At 53.5% G+C, this 8694-nt stretch overlaps 1 pseudogene; it reads right to left on the reverse strand.

Moving 5' to 3' along the window:
• Nucleotides 1–1307: 1307 nt before the first annotated feature.
• The window catches only part of LOC135532461 (neuronal acetylcholine receptor subunit beta-2-like), a 26417-nt pseudogene continuing 19030 nt past the window's right edge, over nt 1308–8694 (reverse strand).

The following is an 8694-nucleotide window of genomic DNA, read 5'->3' on the forward strand; positions in this document are numbered from 1 at the left end:
GAACTAGGGAAGCGGCGTGATCATTAGTCTTTTAACAACCAAACCGTCTTTTAATAACAAGTCTCTTCACAATGACATGTGTCAGTCCTTCAAATGAGTTTCCTTCCTTTAGCTTTAAGTGTAGAGTTTTAGGCCTATACTTTTTATAGGTTACTGCAAGTGTTATGGCTTGAGAGAGAGAGGGGGGGGACAGAGACAGAGACAGAGACAGAGAGAGAGAGAGAGAGAGAGAGAGACAAAGACAGAGAGACAGAGAGAGAGAGACAGAGAGAGAGAGAGAGAGAGAGAGAGAGAGAGAGAGAGAGACAGAGAGAGAGAGAGAGAGAGAGAGACAGAGAGAGGGAGAGAGAGAGAGACAGAGAGAGAGAGAGAGAGAGACAGAGAGAGAGAGAGACAGAGAGACAGAGAGAGAGAGAGAGAGAGACAGAGAGAGAGAGAGAGAGAGAGAGAGAGACAGAGAGAGAGACAGAGAGAGACAGAGACAGAGAGACAGAGAGAGAGAGAGAGACAGAGAGAGAGAGAGAGACAGAGAGAGAGAGAGAGAGAGAGAGAGAGAGACAGAGAGAGAGACAGAGAGAGAGAGAGAAAGAGAGAGAGAGACAGAGAGAGAGAGAGAAAGAGAGACAGAGAGACAGAGACAGAGAGACAGAGAGAGAGAGAGAGAGAGAGAGAGAGAGAGAGGAAGGAAGAAAGAAAGTAAAAAAAGAGCCAGACAGAAAGAAAGAGAGAGAGCGAACAAACCCAACGAAAGAGAGACACTGTCCATGAATAGTACATGAGAAGGAAGAGAAGAGAACCTGAAAGCGTCTTGAAGAGTGGAGAGCCCAGAGAGAGTTAGAGTTGTCTTGAAGAGTGGAGAGCCCAGAGAGAGTTAGAGAGAGAGACAGAGAGAGAGAGAGAGAGAGTTAGAGAGAGAGACAGAGAGAGTTAGAGAGAGAGACAGAGAGAGACAGAGAGAGTTAGAGAGAGAGACAGAGAGAGTTAGAGAGAGAGACAGAGAGAGTTAGAGAGAGAGACAGAGAGTTAGAGAGAGAGACAGAGAGAGAGACAGAGAGAGTTAGAGAGAGAGTTAGAGAGATAGACAGAGAGAGAGACAGAGAGAGTTAGAGAGAGAGACAGAGAGAGAGACAGAGAGAGTTAGAGAGAGAGACAGAGAGAGTTAGAGAGAGAGATCCAGTGTATGGCTCACAGCAGACCGTATAGTACCTCTATAATGTCTCATAATGCTCCATGAGCTACTGACGAGGGGAGAAGTACTACTGACGGTGCTTTGGCACAGGTTGCTCTAGAGTTCGTAGGACAACGGTCCGTTTAGCTGCTACAGGGTTTCCCTCTCCGACACCCAGGGGCTCTCAGAAATCACCATACCTGAGAGAGGACAAATAAAACATGTTGAAATATTACAATGATTCGGGAATATAGAAGAGAGTTGAGTTTTAGCAATGTTATTGGATTCATGTGTATTTCATCTGTTTATTTGACCATGTCTACGTGTATGTGTGTGCATTAGTTTGTGTTTTAATGTATGTCAATATTTAGGTGTGTGTTTGAGTTTATTTGTAAGTGTGTGTGCGGGCCTGTGTGTGTACATGTACGTCAGCCTCTGTGTGTGTGTGTGTGACTCACTCATTGCTGTCTGCAGTAGGAGTGTTGTAGCTCTGTGTGTGTGTGTGTGTGTGTGTGTGTGGACTCACTCATTGCTGTCTGCAGTAGGAGTGTTGTAGCTCTGTGTGTGTGTGTGTGTGTGTGTGTGTGTGTGTGTGTGTGTGTGTGTGTGTGTGTGTGTGTGTTGGACTCACTCGTTGCTGTCTGCAGTAGGAGTGTTGTAGCTCTGTGTGTGTGTGTGTGTGTGTGACTCACTCGTTGCTGTCTGCAGTAGGAGTGTTGTAGCTCTGTGTATGTGTGTGTGTTGGACTCACTCGTTGCTGTCTGCAGTAGGAGTGTTGTAGCTCTGTGTGTGTGTGTGTGTGTGTGTGTGTGACTCACTCGTTGCTGTCTGCAGTAGGAGTGTTGTAGCTCTGTGTGTGTGTGTGTGTTGGACTCACTCGTTGCTGTCTGCAGTAGGAGTGTTGTAGCTCTGTGTGTGTGTGTGTGTTGGACTCACTCGTTGCTGTCTGCAGTAGGAGTGTTGTAGCTCTGTGTGTGTGTGTGTGTGTGTGTGTGTGTGTGACTCACTCGTTGCTGTCTGCAGTAGGAGTGTTGTAGCTCTGTGTGTGTGTGTGTGTTGGACTCACTCGTTGCTGTCTGCAGTAGGAGTGTTGTAGCTCTGTGTGTGTGTGTGTGTTGGACTCACTCGTTGCTGTCTGCAGTAGGAGTGTTGTAGCTCTGTGTGTGTGTGTGTGTTGGACTCACTCGTTGCTGTGGAGTGTTGGACTGTTGTAGCTCTGTGTGTGTGTGTGTGTTGGACTCACTCGTTGCTGTCTGCAGTAGGAGTGTTGTAGCTCTGTGTGTGTGTGTGTGTTGGACTCACTCGTTGCTGTCTGCAGTAGGAGTGTTGTAGCTCTGTGTGTGTGTGTGTGTTGGACTCACTCGTTGCTGTCTGCAGTAGGAGTGTTGTAGCTCTGTGTGTGTGTGTGTGTTGGACTCACTCGTTGCTGTCTGCAGTAGGAGTGTTGTAGCTCTGTGTGTGTGTGTGTGTGTTTGACTCACTCGTTGCTGTCTGCAGTAGGAGTGTTGTAGCTCTGTGTGTGTGTGTGTGTTGGACTCACTCGTTGCTGTCTGCAGTAGGAGTGTTGTAGCTCTGTGTGTGTGTGTGTGTGTTGGACTCACTCGTTGCTGTCTGCAGTAGGAGTGTTGTAGCTCTGTGTGTGTGTGTGTGTGTGAGTAGGAGTGTTGTAGCTCTGTGTGTGTGTGTTGGACTCACTCGTTGCTGTCTGCAGTAGGAGTGTTGTAGCTCTGTGTGTGTGTGTGTGTTGGACTCACTCGTTGCTGTCTGCAGTAGGAGTGTTGTAGCTCTGTGTGAGTGTGTGTGTGTTTGACTCACTCGTTGCTGTCTGCAGTAGGAGTGTTGTAGCTCTGTGTGTGTGTGTGTGTGTGGACTCACTCGTTGCTGTCTGCAGTAGGAGTGTTGTAGCTCTGTGTGTGTGTGTGTGTGTGTTTGACTCACTCGTTGCTGTCTGCAGTAGGAGTGTTGTAGCTCTGTGTGTGTGTGTGTGTGTGTTGGACTCACTCGTTGCTGTCTGCAGTAGGACTGTTGTAGTGTGTGTGTGTGTGCTGTGTGTTGGACTCACTCGTCTGCAGTAGGACCTTTGTAGCTCTGTGTGTGTGTGTTGGACTCCTCGTTGCTGTCTGCAGTAGGAGTGTTGTAGCTCTGTGTGTGTGTGTGTGTGTGTTGGACTCACTCGTTGCTGTCTGCAGTAGGAGTGTTGTAGCTCTGTGTGTGTGTGTGTGTTGGACTCACTCGTTGCTGTCTGCAGTAGGAGTGTTGTAGCTCTGGAAGAGGGGCTGCATGAAGAGACCCAGGGTTCCCACACACACACAGGATAAACACCCACAGGAACAGACAGTCCCACAGACGGTCACACCATCGCTACGCACACACCAGTCCTCTATGATCTACAGGGGGAGAGGAGATTTAAAAAGGGAGAGGGAGAGGGATAGGGAGAGGGAGAGAGGGAGAGGGAGAGGGAGGGAGGGAGAGGGAGAGGGAGAGGGAGAGGGAGAGGGAGAGGGAGAGGGAGAGGGAGGGAGAGAGGGGAGGGGGAGAGAGGAGAGGGAGAGGGAGAGGGAGGGGAGAGGGAGAGGGAGCCAGAGAGATGGGGGAGAGGGGAGAGGGGGAGAGAGGAGAGGGGAGGGAGAGACAGAGAGGGAGAGGGAGAGGGAGAGGACAGAGCCAGGGAGAGGGAGGTTCTAACTACCTATGAGAGGCCAGAGAGAGGGAGAGAGGAGAGGGAGAGGGAGAGGGAGAGAGAGGGAGGAGGGAGAGGGAGAGACACAGGAGAGGTGGGAGAGGGAGAGAGGAGAGACACAGGAGAGGGGAGAGGGAGAGGGATGAGAGGAGAGAGGAGGAGGGGAGAGGAGAGGGGACAGACAGAGAGAGGGAGGGAGAGGGAGAGACAGAGAGAGGGGAGAGGGAGAGGGAGATGGGGAGAGGGAGAGGACACAGAGAGAGAGGGAGGGGAGAGAGGAGCCAGAGAGAGGGAGGGGAGAGGGAGAGGGACAGCCAGGGAGATGGGAGGGGGAGAGGGAGACACAGCCAGGGGGAGAGGGAGGGAGAGAGAGACAGAGAGGGAGAGGGAGAGGGAGAGGACAGAGCCAGGGAGAGGGAGACTAGAGGGAGAGGGGAGAGAGGGAGGTTCTAGAGGGAGGGATAGGGAGAGAGAGAGGGAGACCTATGAGAGACACAGGGAGAGGGGAGGGAGGGGAGAGGGGAGAGAGACACAGCCAGAGAGGAGGCGGTTCTAGAGGGAGAGACACAGCCAGAGAGGGGGGGGGACCTACCTAGAGAGGAGAGGGGAGAGAGGGGGAGAGAGAGAGACAGAGGGAGAGGGAGAGGGGAGGGACACAGAGAGGGAGAGGGAGGAGGGAGGAGAGAGAGGGAGAGAGGGAGGTTCTAGAGAGAGGGGGAGAGGGAGGTTCTAGGGATGAGAGACAGAGGGGGAGAGGGAGGGGAGAGAGAGAGGGGGAGAGCCAGGGAGAGGGAGAGGGGGAGAGAGAGACAGAGAGAGGGGGTTCTACCTACCTATGAGAGAGAGGGGGAGAGGGAGAGAAAAAGATGAGAGGGAGCCAGAGAGATCTTCTACACAGAGAGGGAGAGAGATTCCAGAGAGGGAGAGAGAGAGAGCCAGAGAGAGGGCCTTCAGAGAGAGGAGAGAGGGAGAGAGGAGGGGAGATGTGAGAGGGCCAGAGAGGTACCGGTTCACTCCATCACAGCCAGAGAGGTGGGCCTCCTCCAGAGAGGGAGAGACAGAGAGATGGGGGGTTCTACCTACTGAGAGACACAGACAGAGAGATGGAGAGAGAGGACCTAGAGAGACACAGACAGAAAGATGGGAGAGAGACACAGCCAGGAGAGAGGTTCTACCTACCTATGAGAGACACAGAGGGAGATGGGGTTCCATGAGAGACAGAGAAGGGAGATCCGAGGAGGAGAGAGAGGAGCCAGGGAGATGGGAGGGGAGAGACACAGAGGGAGATGGGCGGTTCCCAGGAGAGGGAGAGGAGAGGGGAGGTTCTACCTACCTATGAGAGACAGCCAGAGAGATGGGCCTGCTTAGAGAGAGAGAGGGAGAGAGGTGGGGGGGAGACCTATGAGAGGGGGGGGGAGGGAGAGTTCTCAGGAGAGAGGAGAGGGGGGAGGCCTATGAGAGAGAGGAGAGAGGGCGGTTCTGACCCAGTCACATGCGGTGGGTGAGAGACAGAGCCAGAGAGAGGGGGAGAGACACAGCCAGAGAGGTGGGCGAGAGGGAGAGAGGGGGGCCAGCACCAGAGGGAGACAGAGAGAGATGGGAGGTTCTAGAGAGAGAGAGAGAGAGGTGGGCGGTTCAGAGGGACACAGCCAGATAGGGGGAGATGTAGAGACACAGGGAGAGAGAGACCTACCTATGAGAGACAGCCAGAGAGACCTACCAGAGGGACACAGCCAGAGAGAGTGTGTGATTGTAAAAATGTATATGCCATTTAGCAGAATCTACACAGATCATTTGAAAGATGGGCCATCCTCCTCCTCCTCACCCCTTCATCTCCATCCTAAAATGTGTTCAGGGACACATCCATCCGACGCCAGAGAGGTCCTACCTACCTATGAGGGACACAACCAGATAGATGGGCTCACCTACCTATGAGAGACACAGCCAGAGAGGTGGGCGGTTCTACCTACCTATGAGGGACACAGCCAGAGAGGTGGGCTGATCTCCGGAACACCGAGACACCCAGACACGTTCTCCCACCTTCCAGCCAAACTTCCGGGCCGAATCCTCCTTCACATAGAGACACAGTCAGAGTCCGATGGATTCCTCCCAGCTTGATGTCACAGCCAGAATGGCGCTTTTACCTATGCCACGCCAGGGAATTCCCAGGGTTCCAGCCAGGAGGTGGTGTTCCCTACCTATGAGAGACAGCCAGGCAGATGGCCTGCTTCCGTCTAACAGAGCCTGGAGATGGGCGGTTCTAACTACCTATGAGGAGACACAGCCAGAGAGATGGGCGGTTCTACCCAGAGAGGCACAGCCAGGAGATGGGCGGTTCTACCCACCTATGGAGCACAGCCAGAGGGTGGGCGGTTCTACCTACCTATGAGGACACAGCCAGAGAGGTGGGCGGTTCTACCTACCTGAGATGGAGAAGGTGACCAGCACCATAGTGAACATCAGGTATTTCTACCTGGAGAGGAGAGGTTGGTTCATTTACACACACACAGACAGAGAGATGGGTGGTTCACACCTATGAGAGACACAGACAGAAAGACACACACATGAGACGACACAGCACGCACCTACCTATGAGGGACACAGCCAGGGAGATGGGCAGTTCACACCTATGACAGACACAGGAAGATGGGCGGTTCTACCTACCTATGAGAACAGAGCCAGGGAGATGGGCGGTTCTAACTACCTATGAGGGACACAGCCAGGGAGATGGGCGGTTCTACCTACCTATGAGAACAAAGCCAAGAGATACGGTTCTACCTATTAATAGAACACAGCCAGAGAGGTGGGCGGTTCTACCTACCTATGAGAGACAAACAGCCAGAGAGGTGGGCGGTTCTACCCTACCTATGAGGACACAGCCAGAGAGGTGGGCGGTTCTACCTACCTATGAGAGGCATATCCAGAGAGGTGGGCGGTTCTACTACCTATGAGAGACACAGCCAGATGAGGGTGGTTCTACCTACATGAGAGACAGCCAGAGAGATGGGCGGTTCTACCTACCTATGAGAGACACAGCCAGAGAGGTGGGCGGTTCTACCTACCTATGAGGGACACAGCCAGAGAGGTGGGCGGTTCTACCTACCTATGAGGGACACAGCCAGAGAGATGGGCGGTTCTACCTACCTATGAGAGACACAGCCAGAGAGGTGGGCGGTTCTACCTACCTATGAGGGACACAGCCAGAGAGGTGGGCGGTTCTACCTACCTATGAGGGACACAGCCAGAGAGGTGGGCGGTTCTACCTACCTATGAGGGACACAGCCAGAGAGGTGGGCGGTTCTACCTACCTATGAGAGACACAGCCAGAGAGATGGGCGGTTCTACCTACCTATGAGGGACACAGCCAGAGAGGTGGGCGGTTCTACCTACCTATGAGAGACACAGCCAGAGAGATGGGCGGTTCTACCTACCTATGAGGGACACAGCCAGAGAGATGGGCGGTTCTACCTACCTATGAGAGACACAGCCAGAGAGGTGGGCGGTTCTACCTACCTATGAGGGACACAGCCAGAGAGATGGGCGGTTCTACCTACCTATGAGAGACACAGCCAGAGAGGTGGGCGGTTCTACCTACCTATGAGGGACACAGCCAGAGAGGTGGGCGGTTCTACCTACCTATGAGAGACACAGCCAGAGAGGTGGGCGGTTCTAACTACCTATGAGGGACACAGCCAGAGAGGTGGGCGGTTCTACCTACCTATGAGAGACACAGCCAGAGAGGTGGGCGGTTCTACCTACCTATGAGGGACACAGCCAGAGAGGTGGGCGGTTCTACCTACCTATGAGAGACACAGCCAGAGAGGTGGGCGGTTCTACCTACCTATGAGGGACACAGCCAGAGAGGTGGGCGGTTCTAACTACCTATGAGGGACACAGCCAGAGAGGTGGGTGGTTCTACCTACCTATGAGAGACAGAGCCAGAGAGGTGGGCGGTTCTACCTACCTATGAGAAACACAGACAGAGAGGTGGCCGGTTCTACCTACCTATGAGGGACACAGCCAGAGAGGTGGGTGGTTCTACCTACCTATGAGAGACAGAGCCAGAGAGGTGGGCGGTTCTACCTACCTATGAGAGACAGAGCCAGAGAGGTGGGCGGTTCTACCTACCTATGAGGGACACAGCCAGGGAGATGGGCGGTTCTACCTACCTATGAGAGACAGAGCCAGAGAGGTGGGCGGTTCTAATTACCTATGAGAGGCACAGCCAGAGAGGTGGGCGGTTCTACCTACCTATGAGAGACACAGCCAGAGAGATGGGCGGTTCTAATTACCTATGAGAGGCACAGCCAGAGAGGTGGGCGGTTCTAATTACCTATGAGAGGCACAGCCAGAGAGGTGGGCGGTTCTACCTACCTATGAGAGGCACAGCCAGAGAGGTGGGCGGTACTATCTTAGAGATGAGCAGCAGGAAGACAGTGAGGGCCAGCAGGACAGAGATACACAGGGTCATCTTCTCCCCACAGTCAGAGGGCAGGTAGAAGACCAGGATGGCCAGAGAGGTGATGAGGACACAGGGGATGATCAGGTTGATGGTGTAGAACAGAGGCTTCCTCTTGATGACAAAGTCGTAGGTGATGTCCAGGTAAGTGATGTCGTCGGGGTCTTCGTTCTTGCGGGCGGGCAGCGACACGATGTCCCACTCGCCGCTCGGCGTGAAGTCGTCCCGGCTGGCGAAGTCGCTGGTGAGGATGAGGTCGACTTCGGTGTGGTCGTAGGTCCACGAGCGGAACTTGAGCGTGCAGTTCTAGATGGATAGATAGATCAGACAACATTAGTGACAACCAGGCAGCATCACATCAGACAACATTAGTGACATCAGACAACC

The sequence above is a fragment of the Oncorhynchus masou genome, unplaced genomic scaffold (genome assembly GCF_036934945.1).
Source record: "Oncorhynchus masou masou isolate Uvic2021 unplaced genomic scaffold, UVic_Omas_1.1 unplaced_scaffold_1859, whole genome shotgun sequence".
NCBI classification, from domain to species: Eukaryota; Metazoa; Chordata; class Actinopteri; order Salmoniformes; family Salmonidae; genus Oncorhynchus; species Oncorhynchus masou.